A 17,176-nucleotide genomic window follows, 5' to 3' on the forward strand; every position below is an offset into this window, starting at 1 on the left:
CAAACCCCCTCCACCCGGACCCCTCCACTCCATTTGCTCCGCCAAAACCGCTCTCCCTGCCGCACCGATATGTCGGCGCCGCGGTTCGTCGAGGGGACGCACGGCGATCCTCTCGCTCCCACAATACGCTCTCGTAGACTTCCGTCCTCGAGCCGCACCGCCATCGCTGGCAATGTTCTTGTGGAGGCGCATGGCGGTCAGCACCGCCACCGCTGGCGATGTTCATGTGGAGACGCACGCCGGTCAGCTTCTCCCATGGTATGTGCATTCTAGACTGAGGCCCCATGCATGTCGGTTTAGCGTTGAATGTTAGCTGATAGACGCTGTTAATCTCACTGTTTGCCGAAGTAGTTTATAGTCACTATGTTCTGCTTAAGAAGCTTCCTTGCCCTATTTTGCACTCAATCTGCTTAGCTGAGATGGCATGCCAAGCCCGATTAGTTGCTAAAATATCCTGCCATATATTTATTGTGACGTAGATAGCCATGATCTAGTAGCCAATCTGTTAGGTGAAATAGCTCTACACCGTTTTATACTCGATCTTTGTTCGATGGTTGTGTGCTCGGTGAAAGGATCGATATAGTTGACTAGAGGGGGGTGAATAGGCAGCTAACATTTTTTAGCTTTTCTTTAACAATTTAAAATTTACATCAAAGTAGGTTGTCTAGATGTGCAACTAAGTGAGCAACCTATATGATGCAACAATGATAAGTACACAAGCAAGCAAGAGATATATCACAAATAAGCTTGCACAAGTAAAGGCACAAGATAACCAAGAGTGGAGCCAGTGGAGACGAGGATGTGTTACCGAAGTTCCGTCCCTTTGAAGGGAAGTACGTCTCCGTTGGAGCAGTGTGGAGGCACAATGCTCCCCAAGAAGCCACTAGGGCCACCGTATTCTCCTCACGCCCTCACACAATGCGAGATGCCGTGATTCCACTATTGGTGCCCTTGGAGGCGGCGACCGAACCTTTACAAACAAGGTTGGGGCATCTCCACAACTTAATTGGAGGCTCCCAACGACACCACGAAGCTTCACCACAATGGACTATGGCTCCGCGGTGACCTCAACCATCTAGGGTGCTCAAACACCCAAGAGTAACAAGATCCGCAAGGGATTAGTGGGGGGAATCAAATTTCTCTTGGTGGAAGTGTAGATCGGGGCCTTCTCAACCACTCCCGAGCAAATCAACAAGTTTGATTGGCTACGCAGTGAGATCGGGCCAAAATGGAGCTTGGAGCACCAATGGAGCTTAGGGTTGGAAGAGGTAGTCAACTAGAGGAAGAAGACACCCCTTATATAGTTGTGGACAAAATCCAACCGTTATCCACCTAACCAGCCCACGACATGCGGTACTAACGCCCCTGACCAGCGGTACTACTGTAAGGCCATGCGGTACTTCCGCCCCTGACCAGCGGTACTACCGCAAGGCCATGCGGTACTACCATGAGGGACCGCGGTACTACCGCAGCAGCAGAGCTAGGGCAGACCTGTAGCACAACGGCTGAGGGCGGTACTGCCGCAGGCATGGTACTACCGCTCCCCCTTGTGGTACTACCGCAAGGCAGGAAACTCCTAGCCTGGGAAGAGCACGGATGAATAAAAATACATCCGTGCCTACTTCCGCTGGAAAACGGACGATGCAAAAATCCGACACAGTACTACCGCTGAGGAGCGGTACTACCGCCTGGCAGCTGAGCCAGGCCGCGCACGATACTACCGCGCACGGGTGCGGTACTACCGCGGAGGCGTGGATGTAAAAATTTACAGCCGCCCCTACTACCGCGATGAAGCGGCACTTGGCCTGGGGGCCACGGTACTACGACTCTGGAGGAGCGGTACTACCGTGGGCTCCTGCGGTACTACCACACCGAAGTACGGTACTACCGCAGGTGCCTGCGGTACTACCGCTCTAGGGAGCAGTACTATCGCAAGCCCATCGGCAGCAACCGGGACAAAGCAAAGAGGATAAACGGAGGATGCTCCAATTGCGAATGGGAAAGGAGGAGACAAGGAAGAAAACGTGTATGCGATGATTCCACCCGAACCTTTCCGACGCGGACCCCCTCTTAATAGTACGGCTTTCCTACGACTCAAATCCACCAAAAAGAAACATAGAAAAATGCCGTCTTCAATAGTCTTCGAGGGGCACCAAACCGTCTTGTGCCTAGCGATGAAACGTCTGGGAAATTCAAGGCACACGATTAGTCCGCAAAAGCATTGTCATCAATAACCAAAACACCTTAGGGATAAATATGCCCTTACAATCTCCCCCTTTTGGTGGATTGATGACAATACGGGATTTGCACAAAGGGAAATAATATTGAGCAAACGCAAACCCCTCCTCTCTAGAATATAGACGGGCTCCCCCTAGATGTGTGCAAACTAGACGGGTGCTTTGGACTGCACGGCACACATAATAGGATCAAAACTCCCCCTATATTTTAGAAACAAGGCATATCTTGCAACAGTAAGGCTAACACTAGACAAGATAGCAAATACGAGCATAACATAAGTAGCACAATCACAAGCTCACTAAGATAGGATAGAGTTCATATAACTAGCATAATCATAAGCTCACTAAGATAGGATAGAGTGCATATGTCTTTGTCGGTGTTCTGGGAACGGGGGTCCCTAGACTTGCCTGCCTGCGGCCTGCGGTGTGGCTCAAGTAGGGGCCCAATGTGGCCCATCTTCATCAGCTCAAGCTCAAGACCCTCGCGAGGGGCCAAGCCTCGCGGGGCGGACGACAGGAAGCTTCCTCAAGAGCGGCCTCATCAGGCAGGCTTGTGGGGAGGCGGAGAGATCAATTCAAGGGTACCTCGCGAGGATCCCATGACGCAAGCCGTGACGATCAAGGCCAGGCGGGTGCCAGGCGGGCGCCGGCCTGCGCAGGGTCCTTGTTTCCCCTTTGGTGCAAAGGGGGCAAGCACAGGCCAAGGAATCAGGCAAAGGTTACCATTCCAGTGCAACGAGACCAAGACCAGCCGGACGGCCGGACGGAGGTCACCGTGGAGCCCAAGATGGCGTCATCACTAGTGCTTTTGGCAGCCGAAGACCACCTTTGGTCAGGATAACTTGTACCAGATGTTCCCCTTCAAAATGGCCAATTGTTGGCGCCCTTCCCGCTCAATTATTCGGGGAGAGGCCCAGGGCCTCTATAAATAGAGCTAGCCTCCACAAAGGAAAGGGGGAAGAAAAGAGAGAGAGAGAGAGAGAGAGAGAGAGAGAGAGAGAGAGAGAGAGAGAGATCTGGTAGAACCCTAGCAGAGAGAGAGAGAGAGAGGCGACGGAACTCACCCTAGCAGTTCACCGCACCAGCTCAAGAACACCCCTCGCGAGGTTGTTCTTCCCTTGTACTGTCCATCATCAGCCCCAGAGGCAATCCACCACACCACACATTGGAGTAGGGTATTACACCACAACGGTGGCCCGAACCAGTATAAACCTCGTGTCTCTTGTGTTGTTCATCATTTTTCATCTTAGTTCGCACGAGAGGATCGGACGTAGATCAGTAGGGGAGAGATCTCCGCGCGCACCCCAGTGTTCGAACCTCAAGGGTCTGCCGGAACCCAAAATCTGACATTTGGCGCGCTAGGTAGGGGTGCGCCGGAGTCCTCCCTCCTGACGACCCGCTCTCCCTCGACATCGCATCCCGCCCTCATGGCGGACAATGCGCCGCCCGCTCCAGCAACGGATGCCGACACTGGGGCCAGGGGGCTCCGGGCCTTGGCCCCCGCCTTGCGACAGGTGCAGTGGCCGCGCAAGTTCAGGCCCGAGATGCCGCCGCGCTACGACGGCGCGACGGACCCGATGATTTTCCTGCTGGCGTACGAGGAGGCTGTCCTCGGAGCCGGGGGCGACGATCGGGTGATGGCCAACTGGTTACCCATGGCCCTCACCGGCATCCCGTGCGCGTGGCTCCTCCACCTGCCGACGGCCTCTGTCACCTCCTGGGAGGAGTTGCACGACCTCTTCCTCGCCTGTTTCGCCGCACCAGCGCCGCCCGTCGTCGTACCTCTCCTGGGTTTCTCTCCTTTTCAGGAAAGTCCTGGCCGAACTACGTCCGGCGGGATTGGGATGCGGATGACGAAGAAATTCTCCGCCCACCCACCACACACTTAGTAGCCACTGTCGATGAATTAACCGACATGCTCGACTTTGACTTTGAAGACATCAACGGTATGGACGACGATGCGGGAGGCGAAGAGGAACCACTGCCCACAGGGCACTGGACGCCCACTTCGTCACATGACGTATACATGGTGGATACACCCAAAGAAAATAACAACGAGGAACGGAAGGACGCAGCGAAGGGTGGTTCCCTCGAGAAGCAGTCAAAGCGGCAGTGTAAACGCCGCTCCAAATCCCGCCTCGGCAGAAATAACGATCATATAGACCCAGCGTTAGAACAGGGTGAACCATTGCCGGACCACGGCAACACGAAAAATCAAGCCTAACAACCCAACCATGTCGAAGATAACAGTCCGGACGACATCACACCGGACAGGCACCCGGAGCAACAGAATTCCCATCAAAGGCTGGTTGCCACTGCGAGGAGTCTGAAAAAACAGAAGCAAAGGCTCAAGGCTGCACAAGACACACTCAAAATCAAATGGAGTGAAGTACTCAACTCTGCAGCGAAGTACGGCAGTAATCGCCACACCAAGAGCAATCCGAAGCGAAAGTTGCTACCTGAATTTGATGAAGAGGCCTTAGATCCTCCGCAATTAAAAAATAAGATGGCCATCCGGTCAGATAAACGACCTCATAGCCAACATAAAGCGGCAAACGACGCCGCACATAAACCAGTACGTGATTCGCATAAGGGCTCGCATCAAAAGGATGGCGCAACCAGATCCATCTATGGACTACGCAAGTGCGCTACAACATACAATGCAACACAACAAACATCCGAACACAACGGTACACCCAAATACAGGGGTGCCGCACACCCCCTATGTTTCACCGACGAGGTGCTGGACCATGAATTTCCAGAGGGATTCAAACCCATAAACATAGAGGCGTACGGCGGAACAATAGACCCTGGGGTCTGGATTGAGGACTACATCCTCCATATCCATATGGCTCGAGGAGATGATCTCCACGCCATCAAGTACTTACCCCTCAAGCTCAAAGGGCCAGCTCGGCACTGGCTTAAAAGCCTCCCTAAAAACTCCATCGGAAGCTGGGAAGAGCTCGAAGACGCCTTTCGGGCAAATTTTCAAGGGACATATGTCCGACCACCGGATGTAGACTATTTAAGTCATATAACTCAACAGCCCAGCGAGTCAGCCCAAAAACTTTGGAACAGGTTCCTCACTAAAAAGAACCAAATAGTCGATTGTCCAGACGCTGAAGCCTTAGCAGCTTTCAAGCATAGCGTTCGAGATGAGTGGCTTGCCAGACACCTCGGTCAAGAAAAGCCGAGAACAATGGCAGCATTAACAAGCCTCATGACCCGTTTTTGCATGGGCGAGGACAGCTGGTTAGCCCGATGCAACACCAGTGACCCAAGTACATCCGAAGTCAGGGATGGGAACGGGAAATCACGATGCAGCAAGAATAAGCGCCGAAATAAAGAAGACAGCCCGAAGAGCACGGAGGTAAACGCTGGATTTAAAAGCTCTCGGCCAGGCCAGCAGAAGCCGCCTTTCAAAGGCAACAGAGATGAACTGTCCAGCCTAAACAAAATTCTGGACCAAATATGTTAGATCCACAGTACCCCCGATAAACCTGCAAATCATACCCACAGAGAATGTTGGGTCTTCAAACAGTCCGGCAAGCTCAACGCCGAGCACAAGCGACTGGATACACCAAGCGAAGACGAGGATGAGCCTCGCAAGCTAAGCACAGGGGAACAGAAGAAATTCCCACCAGAAGTCAAAATAGTCAATGTGTTACATGTGTTAAAGGGGAAAAACAAAGCGGCACCCCTAGAGAGACATGCCCGAGGGCCTATCACCACAGAGCTCCGCCACTGGTCGTCCCAACCGATCACCTTCGACCATCGGGATTACTCGGCAAGTATCCGGCAGGTAGGATGGGACGCCTTGGTATTAGATCCAATAATTGACGGATACCATTTTACACGAGTCCTGATGGACGGCGGCAGCAGTTTAAATCTGATATATCAGGACATAGTCCGCAAAAATGGGGATAGACCCAACAAAAATCTGCCGCAGTGATGCTACCTTTAAAGGAGTAACTCCATGCCCAGAGGCCCATTGCAAGGGCTCCCTGCTACTAGAGGTTATATTCGGCTTCCTCGATAACTTCCGCAGCGAAAATTTAACTTTCCACGTTGCTCCGTTCCAAAGTGGCTATCAGGCACTACTCGGACGCGAAGCCTTCGCTCGCTTTAACGCAATACCGCATTACGCTTCCCTCAAGCTCAAGATGCCCGGTCCACGCGGCATCATTACAGTAAATGGAAATATTGAGCGCTCCTTGCACGCCGAAGACGGTGCGGCCGCCTTGGCCGCCACACACTAAACGGCCTCACCAACTCAAGCATTTGACAGGTCGTTAAGACCATGGACACGGCTAGACGAGTCCGGCTCAGCTATATGTAATTAATATAGGTTTGATGGTTATACCCCTATTACTCATTTTTAACTATATATTGTTTATTTAGTATAACTTAACTTTTGCACGGTAACTTTTCAATTAAGTTCTTCTCTTTTTCAGATGACCATCATGCTACACCCGTCCAGGATACGGCACAACGGAGACACAGGCGCAGACGTGCAGCAGGGACCCGTTCCAAGTATTCTTTGTAGATTAAAACCCTGCGTAAACCTTTTTTACTGTCTCTTGTTGATTTACATCCCTCGGATTCTTAGTACAACCGAGAAGGATGCTGACGTCTTGGGATGTGGCCACGCCAGAATAATGCACGTACCTGGACACCAAGGGCTTATTACAAAGGGTACTGTTTAGACCCAGTTTACACCATAAAGATCGAATACCTTCGGGAGTGTTCGGCGTCGCGAGTTTGGCCTTATATGCATCAGCTCCGAATCATGTCTTTGGTCAAATGTTGGGTTTGCCCGGCTCCTGTGTTTTGCTGCCTTACGTTCCGCTCTATCGGCTAAGGCGGCACTAGGAGAATTACTGCGATTGTGCCCTGCTTCATCCAGACGAGAACCTCAGTAGAGAAAGCCGAAAACTGACTGTCATGATATAGCGTGAGACTGGTCAACCACTCGATGACTCATTGGAATCTTCGGGATTCCTCCGCATTAACGAAGGGACGTTTCCCGGCCAAGCATGTACGCACCCCGAATCCGGATGAGTGCGGAGCCACCAGGGGCTATATAGTAGCCCCACTGTCAAACTCCTATGGCTAAGTGAAAGTGTTAAAGCATTATAGTCCGGTTGCCTAGTTCGCTGCGCTATCACCTCCTTAATAGGACCAAGACGTTGGATTAAGTGTGAATACGCGTCTTTTGTGAACACCCCCGCATTATATGCGTGGGGGCTGAAGCCAACGACTGCAATCTTTCAGGTTATATACAGGTATACATAAACGGCCGCACAGGAGGCATCACAATACTTTCAGGAAAAAGTATAAATGCAGCCTTGATAAATTCAATAAAACATTGTTTTTACAATGGGAATACATGTCACTCAAACATAACACTCTTCGAGCATTGGGCCTCTATCGAACGAGCGCCCTTAAGAACTTCTTCAAAATAGTGCTCGGCAGCCACTCGGCCTATGGCTGAACCCTGCGTCGCGACATCGGTGGCATCCATCTTCGCCCAGTATGTTTTGACACAGGCAAGGGCCATCCGCGAGCCTTCTATGCATGCCGACCTCTTCATCGCATTAATGTGTGGCACCGCACCAAGGAACTGTTGCACGAAGCTAAAATAGCTGTTCGGCTTTGGCCTTTCCGGCCACAGATGATCCACGACAGACCTCATGGCGAGTCCGGACAATCTATTGAGTTCGGCCCATTCGGCAAGCTGATCAGTCAATGGAAGCAGACGCTCTGAAACGTTAAATTGCGACCATAATAGCTTGTCCACTTCACGATCTGTCTGATCTCGGAAGTATTCGGCCGCATCGACAGCGCTTGCTGCTAAGTCCAGATACGCGTCGGCTGAACTCCACAGCCGATCTAGAGGGGCATACCACGGATCGCCGAACTTCCTCCACAGCATAAAGGGCTTCCCAGCCACAATGTCCCCAGCTTCACGCAGTTCCTCCTTCTTTGCTCTCATTGCAGAGCGGGTGTCTTTGGTCGCCATTATGGCCTTTTCGAGGTCCGTAGCCTTCGCTCGGCTTTCTTCTTCAAGAAACTTACAACGGTCGGCAGCTCTTTTAACTTCACAGCCATTTTGGCCATTTTCTATTTGCTCTCGTTATGTGCGGCCTTCTCGGCTCTCAACTCTTCGGCCGCCTTCAAAGCGGCCGCATTACTATTCCCTGCTTGCTCCTTGGCTCGGGCAAGCTCCGCCCGCAGGGCCTCCACGGTGGCAGCTCCATCTGCAGTCACAACATATTAAAGATACTGGCATCATGCTGCTCTTACTATGTGACATTCACTCTAAACATCACCTACCCTGCGCCTCGTCAAGCCGCTTGTTAACAAGCTCGATGTCGGCATCCGCCGCATCCAGTCGCCGCCTTTAGTTCGGCAACCCCATCAGTCCGCCTAGCCACCGGAGCTTCAGACACCTGCACATAAAGGCGGTCTGGTTATTACCTGGGACTACGATCCTCTGTTTGCCGTTGTTTTCGATGATAACCAGAGTCTCAGGGGCTAATATCTACACAGGGCACACCTAAAATGTGCGGTACCATGACAAATGTATTTCATTTCACGTACCTCAAAGCCCGTCAGTATACTCATAAAGGCTTCATGCAACCCGTTTTCGGTGGACGAAATCCTTTCAATCACCGTACACATTAATGTACGGTGCTCTTCTGAGATAGTTGCTTGCTCTAGCAGACCCTTCAGTACGTCTGACCGCATACCGGATGGTGCCGGACTCTTTTGATTGCTCTTTTCAAGAGCCGGATACTGAGGGCTTCAGGTGACCATGGGATTACCTTCTGGCCTTGCCGGATCCGGAGAAACTCTCCGTGATGACACTTCAAGGTCACCCGCCTCTTGAGCCGGCGAGTCCGTGGGAGGCATTTCTCTCTCCATCATCTCCGGAAGAAGATCCCCCGAAGACGAGCTCTGCTGAGAAGGGCTCAGATCCGAACTGCGAGATAAATGCTTCGGTTATCTTCCTCAGAAGTAAGGTAGTATACCTTCACTATTAAGTACTTTTTGATTACTTACAGCTCGTTAGAGGGCTGATCCCCGCATGGACTTTGTGCGGCAAGAGCACCCTCCGAGGCAGGATCCTCTGGTGGAGTTTTCTTCTCCCGTTTGGAGACCTTGGTTTCCGGATCTTCAGAGGTAGTCCTCTTTGTCGATGTCAAAACCGGCGGATCTCGGGTAGGGGGTCCCGAACTGTGCGTCTAGGCCGGATGGTATCAGGAGACAAGGGACACGATGTTTTTTACCCAGGTTCGGGCCCTCTCGATGGAGGTAATACCCTACTCCTGCTTGATTAATATTGATGATATGGGTAGTAAAAGAGTAGATCTACCACGAGATCAAGGAGGCTAAACCCTAGAAGCTAGCCTATGGTATGATTGTTGTGTATGGAGTTGATTGCCTACGGACTACAACCCTCCGGTTTATATAGACACCGGATAGGGTTAGGGTTACATAAAGTCGGTTACAATGGTAGGAGATCTTGAATATCCGCATCGCCAAGCTTGCCTTATACGCCAAGGAAAGTCCCATCCGGACACGGGACGAAGTCTTCAATCTTGTATCTTCATAGTCCAGGAGTCTGGCTGAAGGTATAGTCCGGCTACCCGAACACCCCCTAATCCAGGACTCCTTCAGTAGCCCCTAAACCAGGCTTCAATGACGATGAGTCCGGCGCGGAAATTGTCTTCGGCGTTGCAAGGCGGGTTCCTCCTCCAAGTCCTTCGTAGAAGATTGTAAACACCAAGAGTAGTGTCCGGCTCTGCAAAATAAGCTTCCACATATTGCCATAGAGAGAATAATATTAACATAAATCAAATCTGCTAACATATTCTGTAGTGCATCATCACACTACAGCCAAGTCCTTTACTCGAATCGTTTTCACTTTTCCACCTCAGCATGTTTTGCGAGGCGGTTTCCTTGGCACGTCTTGTTAAAGCAGAGATCGTGTGCCCCCCTTTTACGGGATTCTCTTCAATACGGACATGGGTTGTCAGGACCCCGACTCAATGTCACATCGATCTAGCCTGTAACACCTCATATCACTTTGCGGCCTCACGCACGGTATTCCCACGGGTGTCGCCTTACCTTTGCCCGGGACCGTTTGCGCCTTTTGGCTCACGTATATGATGATGTCGCTAGCATCCATATGATAAGGAGCCCGGGCTGACATGACTAGTCGTAAACCCAAAGTGGCACAGACTTACAGGGACAGGCATCCATGACCCAGCATCGAACGTGTCGGTCATCAGCAAGTGGGTCCGGGCTGTAGCATTGGGCTAGCAGGACTCCGGTAAACCGGGCTGTAGCGGGCTAACAGGGCTCCGGTACTCAATGCGTGACATTTCCCCGAAGGGACAGACACAGGAACGAAGAAGGACACATGCCGGCCAGCCTAAGTGTTCCGGAGCAGTAGCAAACTACCATGGCTCAATGGAAACACTAGGAGACATTTCCCGGTAAGAGAGGCTACTAAAGATAAACAACTAGATAGTCAGATCCCACACATACCAAGCATTTCAATCATACACACAATATGCTCGATATGTGCAAATACAACAAGGCATCACAACATGACTCTACGACACAAGTACTTTATTTAAAGGCTCAGAGAGCCATACATAACATACATACAAGTACGGGTCACACGACCCACATTCAAGTCATACAGTCATACAAACCAGCAGCGGAAGTAACTTGTCTGAGTACAGACAACTAGTAAAATAAAAGAGGCTTGGAAAGCCTAGCTATACTACGTGGACCTTCACAAGCTCAGGATTACCACCTGGGCCTCAGTCTACTTATCGATGTCAACTTCTACGAAGAACCCATCAGAAGGGGTTGCAGCGTCTTCTGTAAAATGTAAATTATAGCAACATGAGTACAAAGGTACCCAGCAAGACTTACGTCAGATCCTACATACATGCACATTATCAAGAAGGGTTGGTGGAGTTATTGCAGCAAGCCAGCTTTGACTCTTGGCTAAGCTATCCTACGAGACTCCAACTTGAAATGGTTTTGCGCACACGAGTCCACTACTCACCACTTCAATACACCACCGAGGATCCACCTCCGTCATCCTACGGAAGAGCCATCCTCGGCACTCACGCTTATCTTGAGATTTTTAGTAGTATACATTCACTTGTCTATGAACTGTATAAGCAACCAAGTAGTCCTTTACCGCGGACGCGGCTATTCGAATAGATCATGTTAACCCTGCAGGGGTGTACTTCTTCATACATGTTTCCACCACTTAGCGTCTGCACACGACATGTGCTCAGTAGACTTCAAGCGAAAGCCGACGTGGGTGTAGAACACGACCTACCTAAACACCTAAGTCTGTAGTCCAGGTTTATCGCCTATCCAGGTTCCATCCGCAGGGAGTCCGGCCGAGGTTTCCCATACGGACCCGAACGATTTGTACATGGTTCCCGAGATACCTAACGGGTATTCGATACACCATGCCACGTACCTACCGCATCACAGCCCACCCCGCGGGTCAGCGCTGTCCACGGCCTCCAGTAAGCTACAAACACCAGAAACTACTTGCAACTCCTGGACAGAGGACTAGGGTGAATAAGAAGTCGAGCGGGGTCATATTTCAGGGCCCAATGCATGGTAGTAGCTGAATCTTAAATCACGCATACAGATCTCAGTTCTTAAGGTCGGCTTCAATGGAACATCCCACCATGTACTCCTACATGGCCTCTCATCGATACCTTTACCAAATCGTGTTCACCACATCACTCTCATTACCGACATGATCATTTCACTCTAGCCCATCACCCAGATGAAGCAGACCTGACACGTCTCTAAGCATAGCGGGCATAGCAAGGTAGGAACAACACATACATATGGCTCAATCAATTCCTACACATGCTAGTGGGTTTCATCTAATTACTATGGCAATGACAGGTCATGCAGAGGAAATGGGTTCAACTACCGTAGCACACAACAGTTTGAAACGCGTTGTCTTAATGCAATAAAAGAGAGCAAGAGCGAGAACATGGGATTGTATCGATATGATCAAATGGTTGGTTGCTTACCTGATGGATCGATGCACGGATACGGTTCTTCGCTAGGGTAATCACGGTACTCCTCGGAGGCAGAACCTGCCGCAAAGAACACCGATACACAACCATCACCAAATAATGTGCGGCAATATGATGCATGCATGAAACATGGCAATATGAGTGTGTCGGGGTAATGCAACTAAAACCAGATGGGTTTGAATCAATTTGAACCAAAGATTCAAATTTCAAACTCATAAATGGCCCTTTAAAGTGTTTTATCTTGTTCTGCACTAAACCTCAAGTTAGTTTGTTTAAACATGCATGAAACTAGTACAGATGGATAGATTGGATTTTTCTGATCATTTTTCATATATAATTTGTTTGATTTGGAGCTACGGTTGAATTTATATGAATTTTTGAAGTTTGCAACAATTTCTGGAATTTATAAATCATTTTAGATTTATTTTAATTTCAGAAAAGGTTTACTGCGTCAGCATGAGGTCATGCTGACCTCAGCAAGTCAACAGACCGGCCCAGGTCAAACTGACCAGTGGGTCCAGGGTGTCAGTGGATAATTAACTAATTTAATTTAGTTTAAACTAATCTGGATAATTAGCAGAAGGGGGCCCCACCTGTCATTGACTCAACAGAGTCAACCAGGGCCCACCCGTGGTCAAAGTCAAAATGGTTGCACCGGTGTTTAGCCGCCGGTGATCCCGACGCGGCGGCGGAAGTGGTTTTGGCCGTTCCGGCCACCAAATGGGTCGCGGAGGGCATCGGGGTGGAGCTGAGGACGAGCCGCGGCTCTTGGTGGAGTCAGTTGGGGTCGGGGTGGCCGGAGTTGGCGTCGGCGACGACCTAGGCGGTCACCGGAGTTCGGGTGCAGGCAAACTCGGGGCTAGGGTGTGCGGTGAGGTGCGGGAAGTGCACGGTTGGACTCAACGCAACGTGGTGAGTGCGTTGAACACCGTGAGTTGGCCGGAGGATGGCCGGGAGCACGTCGGCGACGAGATCCGCGGCGGTGCGTGCGGGTGATCTTCGTGCGGTGGCTACACGGCTCGGGGGCGAGAGAGGAAGGGTAGGAGGGGTAGCTAGGCTCACAGAGCACCCATAAAGGTCACCGGCGGGGTCGGGGACGAGCTGATGCGGCGACGGCGTTGAAGGGGATCTCCGGCGACGGCGAACTCGGGCGAGGTCGGTGCGGTGGACTCGGGCCTCACGAGCACGCCGGGCTCGGTTAGCTCGACGAAGTGGACGGCGGCGGAGCTCCTGGACACCACAAGACGGAGCACGGGCGGCGGGGAGCGCGACTACGATGATGGAGCGGCGGCGGTGGCGTCGGCCATGGCTGGGGAGCGCGAGGGGGAGGAGTTGGAGAGGAGGGGGGCGTCTGGGGGGTTCGGGGGAGAGAGACGGGTCGATCCACGTCGTTAGCCGGGTGAGTGGAGCGGCGAGGCGGCGAGCAGGTGCGTGGCACCCATGCGGTGCTCGCCGTCGAGCACCTTGCCTGCCTGCCTGGCCGGCAAGCAGCTCGCTGGCGCGGCGCTGGGCTGGGCCGGCAGGTGGGCCGGGTTGCAGGCACCAGGTAAGTTTTCCTTTCTGTTTTTCTGTTTTTTATTTATTCTGTAAGTTTGTTGAATTATTAAAAATACTTAGGCAACTCCTAAAATCACCAAACTGCTTCTGGTCCATAGTTGGATTATTTCCAACATGAAACATTTTAGTTTGGAGATATTTGAGCATTTGAAATATTTTATAAATTTAAAATGCTCAAATTCAAATAATTATCATTTAATTCAAAGACCCTAAGATGACCTAGAAAATGGTGCAACACTTTTGGCAGAGGTTCTGAACCAAGACAAAAATGATGGACATTTTAGAAGGGCATTTCAGGTTCATTGAATTATTTTTAGTAAACCCTAGTTGTTTCAGAGGGGGCTGGGGGTTCTGACATCCCCATTTCAGGTTTCTGTTGAAAGAATAAACATGATGCAACACTCTAATGCATGAACTAGCTAGGGTGTGACAACTCACCCCCACTCAAAAGAATCTCGTCCCGAGATTTGGGTTCCTCCGGGAAGAAGGCGGGATACTCGAGTCGAAGAGGATCCTCCCTTTCCCAAGTTGCTTCATTCTCAGAATGGTGCGACCATTGAACCTTGAGAAACTTGATATTATGACGTCGAGTGGTATGCTCAGCTTGATCGAGGATACGAACGGGGTACTCTCGATACGTGAGATTATCTTGGAGATCAAGCGTTTCGTGGTCTACTCCACGGATAGGATTCGAGAAGCAACGCCTGAGTTGAGAAACGTGGAAGACGTCGTGGACTCTGGAGAGATGCGGAGGTAGTTCCAATTGGTAGGCAACTTCTCCTCGTTTTGCGAGAATGCGAAAGGGTCCAATGTAACGAGGAGCCAATTTGTCCTTGATACCGAAGCGATGGGTTCCCTTCAGAGGATAACCCGAAGGTAAGCCTTCTCGTCAACCTCAAAAGTCATAGCCTTATGTTTTCGGTCATATTGACTCTTTTGACGAGATTGGGCTGTTTTCAACTTTTCACGAATGATGCGAACTTGCTCTTCTGCTTCCTGAATCATATCCGGGCCAAAGAATTGTCTTTCCCCGGTTTCTGACCAGTTAAGAGGCGTTCGACACCTTCGTCCATAGAGAACTTCAAAAGGGGCTTTGCCCAAGCTAGATTGATAGCTGTTGTTATAAGCGAATTCGGCAAATGGAAGGCACTTCTCCCAATCCATTCCGAATGAGATAACAGAGGCTCGAAGCATGTCTTCTAGAATCTGGTTGACGCGTTCCACTTGACCACTTGATTGAGGGTGGAAAGCGGTACTAAAAGAAAGGCGGGTTCCCATAGCATTTTGGAAACTTTCCCAAAATCGAGAGGTGAAAAGACTTCCTCAATCCGAGTTAATTTCCAAAGGAACACCATGGAGAGACACTATTCGGGAGATGTACAAGTCTGCTAACTGACTAGCAGTTATACTCTCACGAACAGGCAGGAAATGGGCCACTTTGGAAAGACGATTGATAACGACGAAGATAGCATTATTCCCTCTCTTGGTCCTGGGAAAACCGGTGATGAAGTCCATACCAATTTTATCCCATTTCCATTCAGGAATAGCTAGGGGTTGAAGGGTGCCAGCAGGCCGTTGATGCTCTGCTTTTACACGACGGCAGACGTCGCAATTAGCAATATACTGAGCAATTTCTCTCTTCATCCTAGTCCACCAGAACCTCTGGCGTAGATCCTGATACATCTTGGTACTACCGGGATGAATGGTGAAAGGAGATTCATGAGCCTCCTTAAGGATCAACTGCCGTAGATGCTGGTTCTTGGGAACCACTAAACGGTTCTCAAAGTACACAACACCATGATCATTTGTGGAGAAACATCTAGCACCTCCGCTAGCAATGTTCTCCTTGATCTTAGATATTCCCTTATCTCGCTTTTGGGCAGCGATGATTTGATCCGTAAGAGTAGGTTTCGCCACCAAGGTGGAAAGAAATCCTTGAGGAACAATGTGAAGGTTAAGCTTCCAAAATTCCTCATGGAGAAGCGGTTGACTTTGTTGTAACATCAGGTTGTTACAATAAGATTTACGACTTAGCACATCAGCCATGACGTTGGCTTTCCCTGGGGTGTAAGTTATTCCTAAGTCGAAATCTGTGATCAACTCGACCCAACGTCTTTGCCTGAGATTCAAATCCGGTTGGGTGAAGATGTACTTCAGACTTTGGTGATCAGTGAATATTTCGCAATGATTACCGAGGAGGTAATGTCGCCAGGTTTTAAGTGCATAGACTACAGCTGCAAGCTCTAGATCATGAGTAGGATAATTCTCCTCATGTGGATGCAATTGCCGTGAAGCGTAAGCAACTACGTGTCGATCTTGCATGAGAATGCAACCTAGTCCTTGTCGCGAGGCGTCGCAGTAGATAACAAAGTCCTTAGAGAAATCTGGCGGTACCAATACGGGAGCAGATGTCAGGCGTCTTTTCAGTTCTTGAAAGCTGTGCTCACATTGTGGAGTCCACTCGAACTTTTTATCTTTCTTGAGGAGTTCGGTTAGAGGTTTGGCAACTTTGGAGAAATTCTTGACAAAGCGACGGCAATAGCTCACTAGGCCAAGGAAACTCCGAACTTGCTTGACCGATTCAGGTGGAGCCCAATTAAGGACGGCTTGAACTCGCTCAGGGTTAACAGCAATGCCTTTACCAGAAATTACATGTCCAAGATAGGTCACTTCTGGCAACCAGAATTCACATTTAGAAAATTTGGCATAAAGGCGATGCTCTCGAAGTTTCTTCAACATTAGCCTTAGGTGTTCGGCATGTTCTTCCTCGTTCTTGGAGTACATGAGTATATCATCGAGGTAAACCACGACAAATTTATCCAAATACTCCATGAAGATTGAGTTCATCAATCGAGAGAAGGTGGCTGGAGCATTGGTTAAACCGAAGGACATGACGGTGTACTCGTATTGGCCATAACGAGTAACAAAGGCCATTTTCGGAATGTCCCCGTTTCTGATTTTGATTTGATGGTAGCCCAACCTCAAATCCATTTTAGAGAAGACTGAGGATCCAGCAAGCTGATCATACAGATCGTTGATCCTGGGGAGCGGATACTTGTTCTTAATTGTGACGAAGTTGACAGGTCGATAATCTACAACCATCCGGTTCGTACCATCCTTCTTCTTGACGAAGAGGACGGGGCAAGCCCAAGGAGATGAACTAGGTCGGATGAAACCCTTTTTCAAGGACTCATCGAGTTGTTTATTAAGCTCGGCTAGTTCAAAAGGTGCCATCTTGTAGGGTCTTCTGGAAATCGGGACAGTTCCTGGAATGAGATCTATCAC

This window comes from Triticum dicoccoides, chromosome 3A (genome assembly GCF_002162155.2).
Source record: "Triticum dicoccoides isolate Atlit2015 ecotype Zavitan chromosome 3A, WEW_v2.0, whole genome shotgun sequence".
Classification (NCBI taxonomy): domain Eukaryota; kingdom Viridiplantae; phylum Streptophyta; class Magnoliopsida; order Poales; family Poaceae; genus Triticum; species Triticum dicoccoides.